The following is a 20,723-nucleotide window of genomic DNA, read 5'->3' on the forward strand; positions in this document are numbered from 1 at the left end:
GGTCTCCGGGCGCGCGCTCCGCCAGCCCGGGGGCGCGCTCGCCGGATCCTCCCCTTAAACGCCCTCACGGTGAAGCGCCCAGTCCCGGTCGGTCCGAGCCGCGCTAACCTCTGCTCGTGCGCGCGCGCCCGTCCGCCCGCCCTCAGGCTCCCCGCGGGCCGCGTCACGTGACCGCGCCCAGCCAAGGCGGCAGCGGCGGCCGCGCGAGCAGCGGCGGCGGTGGCAGAGGCAGCGGGAGGCAGCTGCGCCGCCAGCGTGGAGCAGGAGGCGTGGAGGTGTGGAGAAGAAGGGAGCGTCGGACCGGAACGGGTGAGCGCCCTCCACCCCCTCTGCCTACTCGGACGGGTCCCCCGCGGGTCCTCCCCGGTGCACACGGGCCCTTCGCCCCGGAGCTGATTGCAGCCCCTCGTGCTCGGCGGTCCGCTTCCCGGTGTGTTCCTCCCCACAACCCCGGACCCCGCCCCGGGCTGCACCCCGCCCGCTGCTGCAGCGGACGACGGCGCGGGGCCGGCAGAGGTGCCTTGCCGAGCGCGGCGCGCCCTGAGCGCGGCTTTGCGGAGCCGAGGAGGCGGGTCCTGCGGGGACGCGAGCGGCCACTCGGCGACCGCCGGGCTCTGGGCGGGGGCCGTCCGGGCGCCGCCTCCTCCTCCTCCTCCGCCACCGCCGCCGCCTCCTCGCGGTGCAGCGTGAGTAGGGAGCCCCGGCTGGTGGACGCCGCCGAGGCTCTGGGCTCCGCGGCGGCCGCCTCGTCCCCCGAGGTGCAGCCGCACCTCCGCGTGGCGCCCCGCGCCCAGCGAGCCGGCTTGTGGGCACGTCCCGAGACCCCCACGCCGCCATCCCCGGTTCCCCCCAACCCCTCCCGCCTAGCCTTCCTTGATTCTTCCCTCGGAAAAATGGTTCCCGCTGCGGGCGAGGTGAGTGGCGGCCGGTGGCCGCCCGCGGCGGGGGCGGCCACCTGCGGGGGAGGCCGGGCGGAGCGCGCAGGGCGCTGCGGGGGTCCTGACAGCTGGGCTCGGGGTGGAGTGCGACGGGTCCCCGCGAAGTTGGCGGAGCCGCCGGGGTTCGCTCTCTTGCTAGGGGGACCGTAAAGGTGAGAAGGCTTCCTTCCTGCGCGCCCCAGCGCTTGCTCCAGCTCGGAGTCGCCGTCCCGGTCGGTGGCTCCTCGGCTACACCGGCGCCTCTCCTACTTGGCGGGGCTGCCTCTGCTGCCGCCACAGCCCCTCCGAACACCGGTCGCCCCCACCCCGGCGTGTGGGTGGTGACCTTGAGGGCAGCCTAGCCCGGCACTCCCTTTCCCCGCGCCCCGGGAGGGTCACCCATTTAATCCCTGCCTTGGGCCCCCGAGAGGTGCTGCCGGCTCAAGGTGAAGGTTCTTGCGTCGGCCTCCCGGAGGGGGTGCTCTGATAGATGCGTGTCAGACAGGACGGTGACTCCCGGGGAGTTGGAGAGCCGCCCCAACTCTCTGTTCAGGTCTTGCGTCTGGCCCCCCCAGGATGTTCACGCTTGCTTCCGATTCATGTTTATGTACTTAGTTTAAAAGAAAAAAAAAATCTGCGCTGTCCTCGGGTCCCCGGAAAGGGTCAGTAAGAAGGAGGGTGACATTCCAATTGCCGGGGTGGGGGGGGGCGGAGCGGAGAGGGCGGGGGGTTCCTCTCTGTTCCATCTTGCAAGAGAATTTAGTGGCTTGGCTAGTTAGCGACCCCTGGGTCTGCTCTTCGGTCTCTGCCTGGGTTGGTCTCTGTGCGCATTTCGTTCACCAGTTTACTGCGGGACTCTAGCATTGGGAGGGAGTGCTTTCGCTGTTGAGGTGAGAGGACCCCCGAAGGAGGACCCAAAGGAGAACTGAGACTGCCCTGCGTGGGTAGAGGGGTCTGCAGGACCGCCAAGGACGCGATCCTCCTCGGTGGGCTGATTTTTTTTTTTTCTCTCTCCCTTCCTGTGGGCTGGAGCGCTGCAGACAGCCACCTTTGGCTGCTATGCATGCTACTTTTCTGGGTTTATTAATAATCTAATGGCTCCTGTTGGTATCGATTGCTGTTCCTGATAAATTAGTTATATGGATTTTTTTCATACGTGTGTAGGTATATGCACGTCCTGGACTGTCTGCCTTTCAACATGGAAGGCTTTGTTGTGTTTCACCTCCCCCACCTGAGGACAGTCTTTACTTTAAAATAAGGTTCTTGCTCAGCGTAGGTGTATTTTATAATAATAAGTACTTGTAAGGGCCTGGTTTGTGTAAAGCGCTCTTAGGGCATCCCTTTGGATGGTGGCCCATGAGAGTGAATGGAGAGCCTTGACTTGCTCTGCCACCAACCTTCCCTAGGGAGACTCCCTGTCCTTGTGTGTGGCAGGGATGGATTGGGGGAATTAAAGGATTGGAGGAGGAGAATCTGCCTTTTGTACTTGGGTGCTTCATTTGGCACCACCATCCCAACCCCTCTTTTTTCCCCTCGTGGTGAGTTCAAAATTTGAAATAGAATTTTTTTTTTCTTATTGGGAGGTTTTTTTTTTTTTTAGTGTATGAAATGGGCCTTTTAAGCCATGTTTTCAGGGAGCTGTTTTAGTTTTTACCTTGCTTTGGATAAGACAGTTAAATTGCTGTCATTAAGGGTGGATCTCTGCCCTGATTTTGGCTTGGGTGTAACTGCAAAGATCTTTGAAAAGTAACTGTTATTTTCTACCATATAGTCTGCAAAAGTGAGTCACATTCGGGTGAGATGAGGACAGAGCGCCACCTTTGATTTAAAATTTTGTCGTCCCCCCACTCCCATCAAACAGTGAAAATGAAGAGTATGCCTGCTTACTGCAGTTGTCTTTATTGCACCCATTTCGAGGGAAGGGGGACTTGTCTTCATTTCTTTGTATCCTCTTGTTTCTAGATCTTGAGAGGCATTTCAGCAACTGTGTGGGGAAACTACTATGTTTTGTTTTTAGATGAAGCTTGAGACCTTACTTAGCCTTCTAAGATGAGGTGAGGAACTGGTTTTGACTCATGTCGATAATAGAATAAGAGGATATTGATGATCTGGACCGGCTGAGGGAAGGAGGTAATGCAGCAGTGTTTTCCACTGTGTTTGGACATTCCAGCAAATTCCAGTACCTACCAGCATGGTAGTGCTTTTACTACTTTTTTTTTTTTTTAACTGCTGAGCTATAAACAGGTTCTAAAATAAAGACCAAAAATGTGGTAAAATTATTTTTCTGGCCTGAATATGATATATTAATTCTTTTTCCTTCGTTATCTTGTTTTACCTGCCTTTCATGGTTTTACTGGGTGCTTATAATTACTTGCTTTAAGTACTTACATTCAAAGTTTAATCAAGACCATGTTGGAAAAAGTGGATTCTGTATACAGCTCCTCTTAGATGCATCTCATATGAAAATAAATGGACTTTTTCAGGCTTAGGGGAAAGAGATGCTGTAGCGACAGCTGAGCTGATGAGATTTCCCTGTTCGCTCTGCGCGGCTCTCTCCCTTCTCAGATCCAAAGTTCAAGGTACACTATCTCTTTTGACAGACGATAATTTTTTATTGTATACCGTAGAACACAAGAGAAAAGGATGTAGCCTTTAAATAATGGGTAAATTAACATGGATATTACCTAATACGGATTTTAATTACACACCACAAGCTATTATTACTGTTTTATCTGCCTTTAAATTTTAATTCAATGTTTGTGAGTTCTTCTGACTGCTGTCAAACGTTAGATGTTGAGCTGTAGATAAGTATGAAGCTATAATTAAACAAAAAATCCGTTTGAGATGATAGATTACTTATGCCTTCACTGCTCCAAGGCCTCCTTAAAGCCATAGAATATGGCCCTAGTAACCTAGGATATTTAAAACGATTAAGGTGATGCATGCAGAATAATTAATACATTGTTAAATGTATTTTGATTAAATTTTTTATTTGGGCATTCAGTTGACTAATTTCCATGGACAAACATGTTAACTTCATTTTGAATGAAACAATCTCTTATGTGAAGAGATTTACAAGGACTTGTCACTCAGTAAAACTATAAATACTAATAAAAATAGTAAAACTATTGTAATATTGAACATCAAAAACATTTGACAATTTTTCCTATGTTTTATACATATAAGGTTTAAACTAGCATTTCATGTCTTATGGAATTTGTAATTAATATGAAAACACAGGAAGAGTAAGGATCGGGAAGCAGAGACTAAAGTTCCTGCATCTCGTGTGAAAGTATTTACTTGATTAGTTGAAGGGAAAATGATTTTCTGGTAAATGTCTTATAAAAAGGTGCTATTAATAGCTTATTTGGGGATTTACAGACTCTGAGGCAACATTACAAGGAAAATGATATATACAAGAAACATTTTTTAAAAGAAGTGACAGTTTCTTCACTTTTAGAAACGGTGCTTAAAAACACACACCAAATATACTGCTTTATTAAATTTTTTATTACATAAAATAGAATAACAAAGTTAAATCACCATTTTGACAACCCATAGCCAATCCACTGTCAATATCACCATACTAGAAATAAGTCTGTTATGAATGGGCACATTAGGTAAATAGATGGAATTTTTTTTAAATATCAGATTCTTGTTATGTAGCCCTGGCTGTGCTGGAACTCACTATATAGACCAGGCTAGCCCTGAACTCATAGAGTGCCACCTGCTTCCAATTCTTGAATGTTAAATTGAATTCTTACGTTTAATATTTGTAGCATTGGAGATCCTCAGTACTACTCAATATTCAACAGTATCTGAAAAGTTGACTCTGTAGCCTTCTTTGTATGTGTGGCCTGGACTTTTTATTTTTCTGCTGATACTCTGTTGTGTAGCAGGTACCTAATAGTAGCTTTTCGGGGTTCACGCTTGTTGGTGCTCTATAACAGTGACTAAGGAACGCTCATAGCAATTTAATGTTTTTTTTTTTTTTAATCATACTGTGCTACATGATTCTCATGACAAGTAATTTTTCCAAATGAGTTACGTAGAGAGTTGTACCTTTCCCCCTCTGGTAGTCAAGGTGATTTATCTAGGTTCAGTGTAACATAGCTGACAGATAAATCAGCCAGACCTGGACTGGAGATTCTCTGAGGCTCTCTCTTCTAGCTCTGCTCACTGCTCTACTCACTCCCTGTGTGTGTGTGTGTGTACGAGCGTATGGATATTCATATTCATGATCTATGAAAGGGCAGCTTCTGACTGGCATAAATTTAATAATATAATAAAAATAAATTTGCTTAGGCTTAGCTTTTTAGTTTAATTATTGCTTACGCTTAGAGTAATATAAACGATCCGTACATACCCTGATTTGCTTAACACCGAGTTAATGAATATGAACATCTGTAAAATATTAAATTTATATATTATTTTAAAAAAAACCTTGCTTTCAGTAACCTTGTTTTGTTTCTCAATAATTTAGTTAAAAATAGAAACGTTCCTTCTTTCAAATCCTGTAATGTTTTATGTGCTTGTTTTTCAGCCACAGGTATGTTACCTAAATTTTTTTAGAATATTAATTTGTTGAGCAGTGGAATTTAGAAGTTTAAATAGGTCCCTAGTGAGGAGATTTTAGTTCATGAAATCCAAAACCTGGTTACAACTCTCTCTCACACAAGAAAAGGTAATGGGTCTCAACAGTTAGTGTGCTTCCCCCGGGCAGTCACTCAAAGTGCGGTCCCTTGGCATCACCCCTGCAGTTCTGATTCAGCAGATTTGGGGGGGGGGGGGAGGGCTATCAGTGTGAATTCTGAAAAAGAATAAAACTGAATTTATGTTATGTGAAATTGTATCATTATTAAAAATCCTTTATGATACAGGAGAAAACCATTGATCTATTTGGACATAGTCGAATTTATGTTTGGAAATAGTTTTGACTGTTGTAGAAGAGTGTGATTTGTTGGCTTGGGTAGTTTCTGTGACAATTAAAAAAAAAACAGATGGAAAATCCTCTCTTATCTGTGTGCGCAGTCATCTTTCAGCTGTCTGTGGCTACTTACTAAGCACTGTAAACTCTCAGTGGTCTTCCTTATATTCATGTCTAAATGTCTGCTGTCTTCAAAGGATTTGAACACTGGTTTCTTTAAAAGTGGTTCGTGTTGTGTCTTCATAGTTTTGCATCTCTAGGCATCAGTCTACATCTTGTTTTATTGTTACAGGGAACGTCCTTCTAACAGCTAGGCATAAACGAGCAGGTTTAGCATTTAGCCAACAGGTATCTCATAGCATGTTGGTGCTGATAATCTTTCAAGAATATTAATTATACTGGATTGATAGCTTACAAACTGTACACCAGGACAAAAGTTAGTGTTGTTTCACTTACATGTTAGTTTGTGTAGCTAGGTTAGGTCCATTTCATCCGAGTGTTAAGGCTGCTTTAATTACTGCATACTGTTACATACTATATATGGAGTAACTGCCTTGAATAAGTTTCCTGTTTAAAATCAGTCTTAAAATGTGGTTATTGTTTTGCTTTATGTATATCCATGTAATAAATAGTACATGCATTAAAATGAAAGTAGTTTCAAAACCCATCTCAAGAATACTGAACTTGTCTTTAGTTCTAAAACTTAGCTTATTGGTTGAGCCTTAGGGAACGGTTAGAAATCATGGGGTCTAGTTCACTAATGATTATGGAAATCTAAATTAGTGTTTTTGGCAGAGTGGGAAGACTTCTCCCTATAGTCTCTTAAAGCTGTTGTCTATTGAATTTTTCCATAAACAATGTTAACTAAAGAATATATGATGTTTTGAATTATTTCTTTGGTAAGAAAATTATTTGCTACTTGTAAGAACAGCAACTTCTAATACTGTGGTTTCTAACCTTCTGGGATTCGGGTTTTGTATTGTTACTGTCACCCGGGCCTCTAGAGACAAGGAGCATAATTTTGAATGGACCACTGCTTGCTTATACTGTGAAATCTGAGATTATACTCTTCACTGAAAACTGGTGTGACTACTAGAGAGACCTGATGAATTTAAGAAGAAAATGTATGTTTTCTGAAAAGTAAACCTAAGAAAGGATTTGACTATTTAACTTAAAAGGAGTTCTTACGATAATTGTATTGTTAGCAGTGCAGATCTGTTCAGTTTATTGACCGAGAACATTCTCCTGCCACAAGGACTAATAATCTTGTTCGCAGAGGTTCTCTGTTCTCTTGCTTTACTCTACCTTTCATATTTGTGCTGAAATTTGTTGTCGGCTTTCTTAGAAAATACCTTATCTGACTTAATTTCTTCACTGAAACATTTAGTAGCTCCGTTTAAGTCATATAAACTTATTTTGGAGGTCTTGGATGAAATAAGTAAGCCAGTGTTTTCTAAAGTGTGTTTAATCTGGTTCTTAGGAATATTAAGGGCTTGAGGAAGGAGTAGAGCTGAATTCTAGGATGTACTGTTTATGCAGTTTTTCCATTTGGGATTTCTTTCCTTTTTAAATGTGAGATGTCATTGTTGCTTCTATTTCATAGATCACCTTAGTGGAGCACCTGTCTCATCTGTCAGCCTTCATATGCTTCTAACCAGGGTCACTATTTCGTACACTTGCAGTAGGAGTGGTTCGTAAATATAACATCAAATGAATTCTGTTTTCTGGAGTCGAGAGTCATGCCGTACACACAGCACTGTTGACTGTCCGTTGGAGACAGCTGAATAGTCTGGCTGCTTCCGTGTTCCCTTTGCAGTGACTTCATACATGTCTTTCTTTTCTTCTGACCTGAGACAGCTCTGGGTCTCCTAGGCTAAGTGTGCCTAGTATTCAAAGCTCAGCGCCTGTCCGCTCTTCCTAGTCATTCTTCATTAATCTGCCCACCTGAATTCCTCTAAGTTTTAATTTTGGCTATACACTTAGTGGTTTTGTTTTAAAGATTTATTTCTCTTTTTACTAATATGTATTTGTGTGTGCCTGTGTAGGTTTATGTGCCCCATGTGTGTGCAGGTGCCCATGACGGCCAGGGAGCAGTTGGATCCCATTGACCTGTTGTGAACCATCTGGTGTGGGTGCTGGGAACAGAACCTAGGTACTCCTAACTACTGAGCCATCTCTCCAGCGAAAGTTAGACACTTCTTATGTTATAGATCCCCTTTCTGTAAGAGTTTTCATTTGGAGATAATATGGAAAAGTTGAGAAATATGTTCATGAAGATGTATAGACTTGAAGACAACAGATGTTTGTTTAATCAATGTTTTCTGCATATTGAGTGTGTATCTTTTGCTAAGATATAGATAACAGAGAAGCTTGCAGGAAATTGAGAATTTCTAAAGCCTATTTTATCTTTGACTTTTTTACCCTGCTTTTGCTTAAAAGGACGGTCTGTTTTACTACTGGTAGAGTGACTCTTTCTCATTGATGATTACCAGGACAGTAGAATTTAGCTTCTATAAGGAACTATTTTTCATTTGTAAACAACATGGTATATCTATTCTTATTAGACTTTATTCCGATTCTTAAAAGTGTTTACAGTTAATATTTCTATTTTTAATTAAAACGTGTGTGTAACACAACTTTCAAAGAATTAATAAAAACAAAAAAGAGCAAGTCATTGGGAAGAATATATTTTTAAATAATTTCATTTTTGTCATGTGCTGTCTTTGTTTTTCATTTGGATTAGTGTTGAGATCTGCTTTCTGGTTCTATATATAATCCATTGGTATACTGCATAGTATAAAAGGCCATACGTTGAAGCATATATTGTGGCTTATAATTTAAACATTGTGTTCTTACGGTTTCTGTTATGGATAGGACTGCTTGTGAAACTGCGATGGGTTACGGGTTCCACTGTTTTGGAAAAGGGTTTTGAACTGCAAGTGAACTGTTAGTCCATGACCTAATATTCAGTCACTGTAGGCATCAGGAAGAAGTATAAGGCTACAGTCTGTTAAAGTTTATAAGTACAGTCATGTGGTTTTTCTTCCACCTGCCTTTAGGTCAAGAAAGACCACATCTATCAGTTCTACAGAATGCTCATTTTATACACACGATATTAATTTCAAGCATCAAGTAATTATATAAATTTACCATGTAAATCATCACTTTTAGAATACTTGGGGGGAACTCTAGAAATGACCCATTTTCAGTAATTTTATACATGCAAATTTTGAAAAGATTTTATGGGTTTACATTTTAAGTTTATTTTCTTTAAATCTTACTTTTGGACATTATCCCATGTAGACCCAATTTATTGTGATTATATTTATACCCCCCCCCCCCTTTACCCTCTGTTACCCTCTTCCTTTCCTTCAGATTCTCTTCCTTCCAGCTAGTCTGCCAGTGGCTGCACTCTTGAGAAAACTTTCAGCAGCCATTGTCAGTCAGCAGCCTCCCAGGAAGGGGTAGTGCCTATTGGATACCTCTTCCATTCCTGATAGACTGGAGGGGCCAAGTCTTGTGCTTTGTTTTCATGATTTCAATATCGTGTCTGGATGACAATGTTTTATAGAATTCCTCCCCATCTTGTGTGTGTGTGTGTGTGTGTGAGAGAGAGAGAGAGACAGAGACAGAGACAGAGACAGAGATCCCCTTTTCAGGACTCAGCATTCAGCAGTTACTCATTCTCAGCATTTGACCAAATAGAAGTCTGCATCACCCTCTACATCAGGGAGCCTTTCTGCTGCGGGTTCACAGGTATAAAAATAAAAACTTAGAAGGCAGTTTGACAACACGTTCATTTAGGGAAGCACTGGTAGTAGGGTCCCTTCATGGGATGATGACCTCCTTAGGCTTCTCAATAGTTTTATAGTATGAGGTATTCCATCCTGTGGAACAGGCCTCCAGTCCAATCACAAAGCAATTGGTTATCCCCAGATAGTTGTGCCACTATTGCAGCAGTGGGCATTATCTTGCTTGGCTAGTCAGTATTGTGGCACATGGTCTACAGCTAAATGAGACCATTGATGTGTTGCCTAACCATATAGATAGACAGATTTTGATAAGGTGTCATAGAAAGTATTGGCGCTTGGTCCTGCTTTAGGTCTACAGTTGTAATGGTGATACAGCTGAGAGTGATGCATGGGAGTGGTTTCGTCAGTGGAAAATAAAAGGAATCTGAAGGCAACAGTAATATCAGAAAAAGTAAAAATGGATGAGTGAAAGCAGTAAGGTGTTAGTGGCATATACATTATACTGCCTGCTGATGCCTAGAGTTGTGTGAGATCACCCATTCCTTTGCTGTGGGTCTGTCCTTTTCTTCTCAGTTCATGCCAAATGCCAGCTGAGGCTTGCTGTCACTACTTTTTTTTTGTTGTTGTTGTTCATGTGACTCGTGAACTTCGGGTAGTTTATATACTCAAAACAACTAATATCATGACAGAGAAATACTGAGGGGAAGGGCACCAGTGCATACAGAGAAGACACCAAGCAAGGATGGCCAGGTAGTTAAACAACAAAGATGGTGGGCGTGCTCAGGGAACCAAGCTCTCCCAGCGTCAGATTCCAGGACAGGTGTTAGAAACACGAGATCAATCCCTCCCCTCTACACACAGTAGATTTGGGGTAGAGATGGTTGTGTTGCCTTTGAGTGTGAACCCCAGTCTTTTTGCATGTAGAGCACTGGGACCCAGCTCATTTCTCGGTCTCCTTGCTCCTCTTGCTGAAGCGGTTTCAGTGTGTTGTTGTCATACTCCTGTGTGTGGCCACAGCTAAGACGTTCACTTTGCTTTTCCCTCTGTGGTATTTCATGGACTCCAAGTTTAAGTTCTGTCTTGTCTTTGCCACTGAAAACCCTAAGAACTTTGAGTGATTGAAAAGCATGCGTTGTTACCTCCCAGAAAAGTCTAAAAAGGGAAGTATTTTTTAAATTAATTTTCTTTTTAGTTTAGCTTTCAGAAACCTTTATTAAACAGAGAGCCACTGTTTTTTCCCTAACCTTTAATTTTCAAATTTTGTTAACTCTATCTTCTAACTTTCTTTTATTATTTGATTTTTCAGCTGTGACAAGCACTGTTTGGTTAGTGAAGAGAAATAAATACAGTCATTGAAAACCTAAGTTGTCTAACTTCATCGGCTCCCTGTCAGGTGTACACCGAAAATGTGAATAGTGAGTTCCTTATAAATTCAGAGGAAAAAAAAATTCATACCAAAATGTTGGAAAGACCTACAATAGCCTTACATCATATCTCAAGACTGCCACTTTCAACATCATGTTTACTGCACAGTGTTATACCTTCAGCATGAAACATTTTACATTATGATTTTATAAAAATGTAAGAGAAACACACTAAATCAAAGGTGTAGACATCAGTGTGCAGCTTTCTAACTCTGGATTTCACTGTAGACGATCTGACAGGTACTTCCTTCTCTCTCTCTCTCTCTCTCTCTCTCTCTCTCTCTCTCTCTCTCTCTTTTTTCTTTTGAATACACACAAGTCGGAATCTTCAAGACTTTCTCCTCGAGACAGAGAGCTCTTCTGTGCTAGACAGCAGGCACACTAACTGTTAAGTGAGGGGTGGCCCTTAGTGTACTCTCTAAGCTGAGTTCTAAGCCAGTGATACTAAAGCCTAATATCTACTCAGTTTGCATTTCAGAGTTCCCCAAAGGCTCTCAGGTGTAGCTCTGCCCATCTTCCTCATCCATCCAGGTTATAGAAGCCTGTTTACTGGGAAGCTGTACACTGAGGCATGCAACTGAAAACCAAGATACACTCCTTAGTGGGTACGTGCGGGTTAGCCACCGCCTATTTAGCCATTAGTGTGCCTGCCATCTAGCACAGGAGAGTGCTCTGGCTCAGGGGGAAAACACTCGAAGATTCTGCTTTGTTCAAACATTTAAAAGGAAGTCTGGGTCAGGTCTTCTGCTGTGAAATCCATAGTTAGAAAGCCACACACTTTTATGTCTATACCTTTGATTTACCCTGGTTGTCTTCTTTACCCCCAAGACCAGGTTTCTCTGTAGTTTGGAGCCTGTCCTGGAACTAGCTCTTATAAACCAGGCTGATCTTGAACTCACAGAGATCCACCTGCCTCTGCCTCCCGAGTGCTGGGATTAAAGGCATGTGCCACCACTGCCCAACTTTACTGTTATTGTCTTGTTTCTTCAAAGTCAAATGTAAAATCTTTCTTTTTTTTTTTTTAAGGTATACTACTGGGCAGTAAGCATCATGCTGTTTAAAATGACAATGGAGAGTTCTGATGTATGGCTATCTCAGGAAAATCACCACAGTCACTAAGTGTAATAATCTCCCACAAACATGTCTTTCTGTCTCTTTATACCACACCCCTTCCCTCCATCTCCCTGCTGCTTTCCTCGGGTAACCACTGATCTGCCCCCATAGATTAATTTGAAATTTCTACAACTATAAGTACATAGAATCATACAGTATATGCTCTTTTGTGGTCTGTCTTTCACTCAGTTGAATTATTTTGAAATCCATCCACGTTTTATCTATTCATAGTTTGTTTCTTTTTATTGCTGATGAGGACGTCATTATATAGCTGTAACACAATTTGTTAATTCTATTAGCAGATATTCCGGTTCCAGTAAATCATAGTTTGTTATTATTGAGTTATATTGCTCTTTATCATTTAGACCAGAGAACTTTAGGAATAGTCTGTGTTTATGCTGGGAGGTGGAAGAGTGTTAGTGAAAGGAATATATGACACCTCTAACTAAAACAGGGAGACTGTGCTTCAGGATTATTTGTAAAAATGGAGGTAGGTACTGATCATCACCTTGTCATCATTGTGGTGATATGCCTCAAATAAGTCAGCTTGAAGGAGGAGAAGCTGATTTGGACTCATGATTTCAGAGAGTTGGGTTCACCATTGCCTTGCCGGTTGGTCTGGGCAAGCTCTGGCAGAAGCATGTGGTAGATGGAGGACTAGATAACCCCAGAGCAGCCCAGAAGCAGGGAATGGGCAGGCTCCAGTATCTCCTTCAAGGGCACACCTTCAGTGACCCAGCTTCCTTTCAGTATGTCCACTGCCTCACAGTAGCATCGTGTTGGTAACTAGCCTTTTATGCTAGAGGAGCCGGACTTAATATCTGAAAGCATCATAAGTACTAAATATCTGAAGTACATCATAAGTACTAAAGTGAATAGTTAATAGATTAAAAAGCGTAGTTTGTAGTTGCCTCTGAGTAGAAAATGATGTAGGACAACTAAGGGAATTATTGATATTTAAAAGTAAAAGAGCATTGTAGATCTTTGCTCTAAACAAACTTATGTGGTAGAGTTTTGTCAAAACTACAGATGAACATATTTAAGTGTGTAGAAACCCCAGATATGTCACCTGTAAGTCCCCGTGTCTGTTTGCAATCTTGAGTGACTTTGATACACAACTCATGCTAGTTTGGATGAATTAACTCGCTTTAATGGAAGCATAAAGGAGTAATGCAAATATGACTGAACATTTCTTTTGCAAAGATATTCTCTGTACAGCTTACACGTTTATTTTCCCCCTTTCTTGATTTCCCCTTAAGTTTATCTTACTTCAAGTTCAAATTTCTAAATACTTTATTATGAGGAACAGTGGATTGCCATTCTTAATATTGTAATGTTTTAGAGCTATCGTTTCATGGCACCCAAGTAATTCCAGTTACTCTGACCAGAAAAAGGAAATTTAAGATGAGTAAAATGAATCACCATATACCAGTTTTTCCTGTAACCTACTGTCCTAAGACAGTCAAGTGAGTGAGTTCTGTGGAGTTTGCGGGCGAGGTAGTCTACAGAAAAGAAAAGGTTTATTGTTTGCAAAGGTTATTCTCAGTGTGGGGGAGATGAATGAGTAAAGTGTTTGACATACAAGGACAGGGGTTCAGATCTCTAGCACCCACTAAGTGCCAGGTGGGCATGGAGGCTCATTTCTGGTCCAACCTGGAGAGTTGGGCACAGGGAGCAAGATAGCTAAAAGCTGAGTCAGTGGCCTGTGGGTTCAGTGAGAGACCCTGCCGTCATAAATAGAGAGGAAAAAGGTACCTCGACTCCATCATCCGGCTTCCATATGCACGTGCACATATGAAAGTGAACATACATCATACACATTTATCTGCAAATACAGTGAGTTATTAACTTTTTACTACCTAAAGGTAAAGCAGCATTAATTATATAATGCTTGGAAGATACAGAGTAATGTAAAAGTAAAAGATAATCAGGCTGGAGAGATGGCTCAGTGGTTAAGAAAGGCACCCACATGGTGGCTCAGAGCCTCCAATTACTCTAGTTCCAGGGGATCTGACGCCCTTTTCTGCCCTCCACAGCCATTAGGCACACGTCTTGGTGGTGCAGAGACTACATGGAGACAAAACCACCTATACATATAAGATTAAAAAAAAATTAAAGAAAATCACTCACTCTATGTCTGATAAACAACTAGCTTTAAGATGTAATTATTTTGGTGTTTAAATTGTGTATATTTTAACACCCTTGAAATAATAAAGTGTGATTGAATTGTTTAAAGAGAAGCCTGACATGATTTCCCCTCTAAGTTTTCTCCTTAACATGATGTAAATTAGTATGATCCAGCCTACGGCTAGTTCCTTAAATGCAGTGTGTTGGTTTTCCTGTCTGTTAAATAATTCCTCAGTGTGAATCTTTAATTGTAGATGTTTACCTCTACTTAGGACCGTGCCCTTTATAATTATTAAATTTAAAGAAATGTGGTTTGTGACCTATTAGAATTTCCTTCCAGTTTCCCAGAGTCAGGGGGTTTGGAATGGTCTTTTCTTGTTCTGTATATGTTTTCTAATGATCTACAAGTCTTTCTACTGCTTTCTCAAACTCCCACAGCACTTTTTAAAACTGTGTAGCTGTTTGACACTTCCAGGAGCTGTTCAGCCCTCCAGTAGAGAATGTTAATTTTTCTATCACTTGCTCTTGGCATGGTGCCTGTTTATACCTGTGAGATTCTACATGACTTTGAATGAGCATCTTGTATCTAGTGGTGATCTTATATCCACTGGCTTCTGATCCTATGAGATATTTTTCTCTGTTCCACTGTTAAGAGCACTGACCTCTCTTCTAGAGGACCCGGGTTTGATCCCAAGGATCCACATAGTGACACAAATATCAGCAACTCCAGTTCCAGGGGATCTGATTTCCTCTCAGGGCTCTTCAGGTACCATGCACACATGTGGTGCACAGACATATATGCAGGCACTAGTGTATGTAAAATAAAAACAAAACACTTGTTTCATCTCTTAGAAGCAGTAGGTTGCTTGGACTGAGAGTCTACCAACAGCTCCTGTTTTCTTATTTAACTTGGAGTTGACGGATGTGTTAGTCAGTAACACAAAAGATCTTGTTATAGCTACTATATGCTCTAGAAATTTAGCCCTTTCTGCAAGGAGAATTGACTACCTTTGTAAATAGAAAAGTGGGCTGATCTAAGGAGCAAAGACTAGGAAGAGAAAACTTACAGATACCTAAACAACTGTGAGCTCAGAGTGCCAGAGATTCATGCCCCAGAGCAGAAAGATGGTGTGGCTTGCCTTTGTTTTTTAGAGCAGAAAGCTACAGCTGTTTTAGCATCTAAACTTTTATGGAGAAGTCTGTTTGAAACTAATAACATGTTGTAAAATAAAATTGTGGAGGCGTTTCAAGGTATTTTAGTAGATTTTCATAATGATATTTTCTGATTTTTTTTTCAACCAGATTTTGAGTGGAAGACAAAGTTTTTATATCATATATATATAAATGGAGACAAGAAGTATCAGGAGTTCAAAAGCAGAATGGAGTACATGACACTATCCAAAAGAAAAGAGGGGGACAGGGAGATGGGGGGGGCGAGCACGCATGCATGAAACAGACGCTGCTGGGCCGTCAGGTATTTCCTTTCCTTGTGAGGGCTCTCATCACGTGCTGCTGGCTTCCAAGAACCAGTAATGTAGGTGCACCTGTCCTTTTCCTTGCTTGTTCCCCATATGAAAGGTGGCAGAGACGGTTAGATCTTTGTGAGTTGTAGCCCAGCCTGGTCTACAGAGCAAGTTCCAGGCCGCCAGGAAGGACTACACAAGGAGACTGGATCTCACAGTCTTGAGGAGTTCCAGTCTGGACTGATGGCTTCCTGCAGTGGGAAAGAATGAAGCAGCAGCAGGGCTAGAGGAAAGATCCAGATCTGTCGGGTGTTTTCTGGGCTAGCCTGGGGCTGTTGTTCATCCAATTTCCTGAATCATGTAAAACAAAGAAGAAAACCAGGAAATTGGCAGAAAAACATTGGAAGAAGCCAGATTCCTCCTGTCAAAACTCCAAAAGCTACTTTTCAGGTTAGGTGATTACTGGGAATGTTCATTCATATTTTATATTCATTCCTGTAAATTTTACAATCAGTTTCCTAATATATTGCAAATGACAGAACAGGTTTGAGAAACTATTGTTTGGAAGCAAGCACAAGGATCTTGCTTAAAAATCAAAATTTGACATCGTGATGGCATAAGATAACATTTTTTAATTGATCAGATTTAACAGTTGTGGACAGCTGGTTGCGAAACAATTGCCCTTTGCTGTTCTCCATATCTGGAAAACCTTCACTTGGAATTAACCTCGTTTAGGACCCCGAAACTCATTCACAAACCCCCTACACCTCTCAAAGATTAGGAGTCTCTAACTCGGTATCTCACAAATGAGTGGTCATCTAGTTGTGGTCCCAGCTCTGCTGACACAGTCATCTCCCCTGTGTCCTGGGACAATTGTGTCCAATTGTCCTGGGAGACCTTGCTGAATACAGATGTGCACAGATGTTCCCTGCCTTTGTCTGTCACACCCTGTGCACTAAATCCCTCATATTACAAAACACTGCTCCTGTTCAAGGCCCACTTTAAAGGCCAAGCTTTGAGCTGCTCCTCCAGCTTCCTGCACAGATGCATCCCCATGTCTGTGTTGCAATCATTTTATGTTGTTAACGCTTCCTTGACTGTGAAATATCAGGTAGGAAGTAAAGGATGAGAATAGTCTAACAGTTGTAGGGGAAGGGAAAGTGTGCTCATGGGAATGCCTGTACTGATGACTAGCGACAGTTCTTGTCTCTGTTGTTACATGTAATAGAATTTATCCTTCAACTAAAGACATAAAAATTGGATTGATACTGGGCTATCTTTTCTTTTAATATTTTTTTTAATATATAGAAATCCAAGTTCAAGCCTTTTTCAGTTCAAGTCAACTGAGCCATGCTGGTCTTGGATTGAGAATGGCATCGCGGCAGCATGTTACTTTCTATAACCTGTGTTCTTTACTATTAACCTCCTCTACAACGTCTCTGCACAGTGCACCCAAGCTAGCTGGCCTGAGAGCCTGTTGTCCTGTCCTGCCTCTCACCTCGTCTCAGGAAAGCTAGGATTACTGATGTACCACAGCACCTGCTTCGTACATGGGTGCTGGGGGCTGACCCCAGGTAGTCAGGCTCTCCAGCAAGCTAACACTTTTATCCATTGAACTCTTCTCATCGGCCCAAATTTCACGTTTTATAATTGTCTGTGGTTTTCTTATTTTTATTTCTGTTGTTAATGTAATAATGATCCACTGGGCTAATGCATAAAAAGGAAACACTGCCCTTCCTTAATTCGAAAATCCTCTTCTGAGAACAGGCCAATCCCTGTCCCTATAATTGCTTGTCTGACGTGTGACAGGCAATCTGTGCAAACTAGATTTTTTGGTTTCAGTGTTGTTTCTTAATTACAGACTTCTGAAAGATACTTTAAACAGAAATGAGGGATTCAGATTCCCATGGACTCAACAATGGCAGAAGAGTGGAATTTCCTATTTGGGAAGCTAATAGTGCTGAGAAGCTGGAAAGAATGACGACTATTTGAGCGAGCAAGCGAGCGAGCAAGAGAGAGAGAAGAGAGAGTGAGAGAGCGCGCATCAGGTTTCTTCCATTTTTGAAACAGGGCTCTCCCTGAACCTCATGCTCACTAATTATTAACTGCCTGGCCAGCAAGGCCAGCAAGCCCCAGGGCTCTGCCTGCTGGGATTTTACCTGCCACACCTGTAGTTTTAGTGTGTGCTTAGAATCCAAACTTAAATCCTCAGGCTTGCACAGCAAACATTTTGACCTGTCAGCCAGTCTTGAGTTTTTCTAAAATATTATTTGTTATCTTAAATTTGACTGTTTACAGGTCTGTCGTCTTTGGATAGAGGGAAGTTCTTTAGGAGCTGGTGACCCAGACCTAGCCGAGATCCGGGATATTACAGGTCCAAGGCTGGACAGTAATCATAAATTTTACCTGCTGGCTTCATTGTGCTTGGCTCTTTAAAATTATCCAAGATAACTTGTGATGTGTTGGCAAAAGATTTTTATGCAAAATATTTAGTTTCTATCTTTGTGAATTTTCATTGTGTCATGTCTTGGTTAGGATTTTATTGCTGTAAAGAGATACCATAACCTCTGCAACTCTTACAGAGGAAAATGTACAGGCTCAGAGGTTTGGTCCATTGTCATCATGGTAGGAAGCATGGTGTCCCATAAGTAGACATAGTACTGGAGAGGTAGCTGAGAGTTCTGTGTCTGGATCTGATACAGCAGGAAGAGTGGGTGAAACACTGGACCTGGCTTGAGGATCTGAGACCTCAAAATGTGCCCCCAGTGACACGCTTCCTCCAACAAAGCCACACCTACTGCAACAAGGCCAAACTTGTAATGGTGCCACTTTCTGTGGGAGGATGGGGGCCATTTACATTCAAACCACCACATGCCTCATATCTCATAGCACAAGTTTTTCCTAGTAAGTTCTTTAGACATGCTTTAGTCGTGGATTTCACACTTTGCCTTGAGTATGAGAGAATGGGTTTGGCTCATTGGCTCTAATTTTTGTAGTCATGAGGTTAGAGAATCTGATTTTCATACACAGGTGATTGTGTGAGAACCACATTGCAGCAATAGCTGGTGTGCCTTGATCTTCATGGCAGATTCCTAATAAGGTAAAAATTCCTTTCTTCGTGAGTTTACCTGCCCAAGTGCCCAGAGGCCTAAAGGCCAGTTCTCTAGTTCTGGGTAACTGTCCTTTCCACTGTCCTTAATTGTGCCTCTGACGTGCCTGTGTACACTTGAAGTAATATCTGAGCGCCCGCGCGCTCGCGCTCTCGCTCTCTCTCTCTCTCTCTCTGTATAAATTCTTGATATTAAAATTTTCTTGGATGACTCTTGAAATGCTTGCCCATTCCACCAATTTATTGTTCCAAAAATGTTCAGCATTTAATTTATTGACTAAATGTTTGTTTCCAAAGGACCTGTTGAAGTCTAATTTTGTTTAGGTTGTGCCACTCATTTAAAGTAGCAAACAAGCAGTGAGTATTTGATGTTATCCTGATGATTTTTTTTCTTTGAGATAGGGTCTCATGCAGCTCAGATGGACTTGATCTTCTGACTTCCCAAGTGCTAGGTTTTCAGGTGTGTGCCACTATATTTGGTGGTGGTGTTCTCATCTTACACAGGGAATGTATATACACTGCCAAAAACATGGTTGAGGGTAGGGGAAAGTAGTCATTGTTAATGAATTGTGGAATTTCTGATGATCCCAGGGAAAAGGGAAAACAGGAAAAAAAATGTGTCTAAACTAACAAGTAGTAAATAATAGATGCTGAAACACGTGCTTAAAGTTTAAAAACAGTTCTGTTGAATTTGGGCTCAGGAGCTTGATGATGATCTGATTGATTTAGGAGATTTGTGTTGCGAAACACTACTTTATGTCAGGACTTGCCTCTGACAGTTTCTGTGATGCAGCTTTGCCAATATCCTTACAAAGGGATGGGCCACCAACCTTATTAGTGAGACTTTTATATAGATCGTTTTAAAACACAATTTGCTATCTCTGTGACATTTTCTTTGAAAAAGCACCCAGAGTAAAATTTGCAGATGATTGAAGCCATCAAGCCCCGTCAGAATGACTTAAGATAATTATTTCTTGGTAAAAAGCAGGCATTTACTAATATGCATATATTCTGGTATATTTTAAATTTTTGTAATTTCTTTATAGCCATATTGCACAGCAATAATGTTATCTACAACAAAAAGTCTAGAAATTGTATCAAATGTCTAGTGAAATCTTAACTGAAAGAATCTAAGCTTCTAAAAAGTAAGGAATTTGGGGCTTCTATACATTTCATATTTAAACTAGAGACAAAACAGCCAATATGATTTTTTTTTAGAGAGAGAGAGAGAGAGAACTCCAGGTTTATTGCAGGATCAGTGGTTCAGAAGCATTATCCCACCTTCGGTGTATGATGATCTACAGTCATTTGATGTTTAGGAAACAATTGTTAGCTGGTCATGGTGGTGCACTCCCATAGTTCCATCCCTTGGGAGGTAGAGGATCAGGAGTTTGACAGGAGTGAGATCCTGTCTCAAGATAAATGAATAGAAAGCAGAGTAATGGAAGCAAAACACTATATTTGCATGGTGTGCTGTGTGCATGAGAAAGGTGGATACGAGGTCAGTAAAATCTATCTCCCAAACTGTATGTGAAAGACAAAAATAAAAGCATAGATACTAATACAGCAAGTGAGCGGATAGTATAATGGTGAAAAAATTATGCTGAGCCTGGGCAGAATGTGGGTTAGAGGGTCCTCCTCCCCAGTTGCTAACTGGGCATTTGATGTCTTTAAGCTTACTCTGAAGCATAATGGTCATTAGGGCCAAGAGTTCAGGCCGGATGGGCAGTCTGTTACCTCACAACTCATTTCCAGTATTTGTAAGTGTGGGCTGGGAGACTAGAGGGAGGTGATGCTCAGCTGCTGGAAGACCCAGTTTCCTTCAGAATCAAAGAAAAACTAAATTACATCTGATGCTTAATCCACTTTTAAAATTGTTTCCTTGGAAACT

At 42.1% G+C, this 20,723-nt stretch overlaps 1 protein-coding gene across 4 annotated transcripts in view; it reads left to right on the forward strand.

Annotated features, from left to right (window-relative positions):
• Positions 1–159: 159 nt before the first annotated feature.
• Atp2b1 (ATPase plasma membrane Ca2+ transporting 1) overlaps positions 160–20,723 on the forward strand; it is a 102,080-nt gene continuing 81,516 nt past the window's right edge. Inside the window, exon 1 of one of the 4 annotated variants that reach the window (XM_050135441.1) lies at positions 160–309. The gene's annotated coding sequence lies outside the window, so the exon portion shown is untranslated. Of the gene's footprint in view, positions 310–757; positions 915–3,400; positions 3,497–20,723 lie in introns of those variants that run through there. The other 3 variants (XM_050135438.1, XM_050135439.1, XM_050135440.1) reach the window with 3 other exon arrangements.

The sequence above is a fragment of the Alexandromys fortis genome, unplaced genomic scaffold (assembly GCF_014885135.2).
Source record: "Alexandromys fortis isolate MF-2015 unplaced genomic scaffold, M_Fortis_MF-2015_v1.1 scaffold_24, whole genome shotgun sequence".
In the NCBI taxonomy this organism is placed as follows: domain Eukaryota; kingdom Metazoa; phylum Chordata; class Mammalia; order Rodentia; family Cricetidae; genus Alexandromys; species Alexandromys fortis.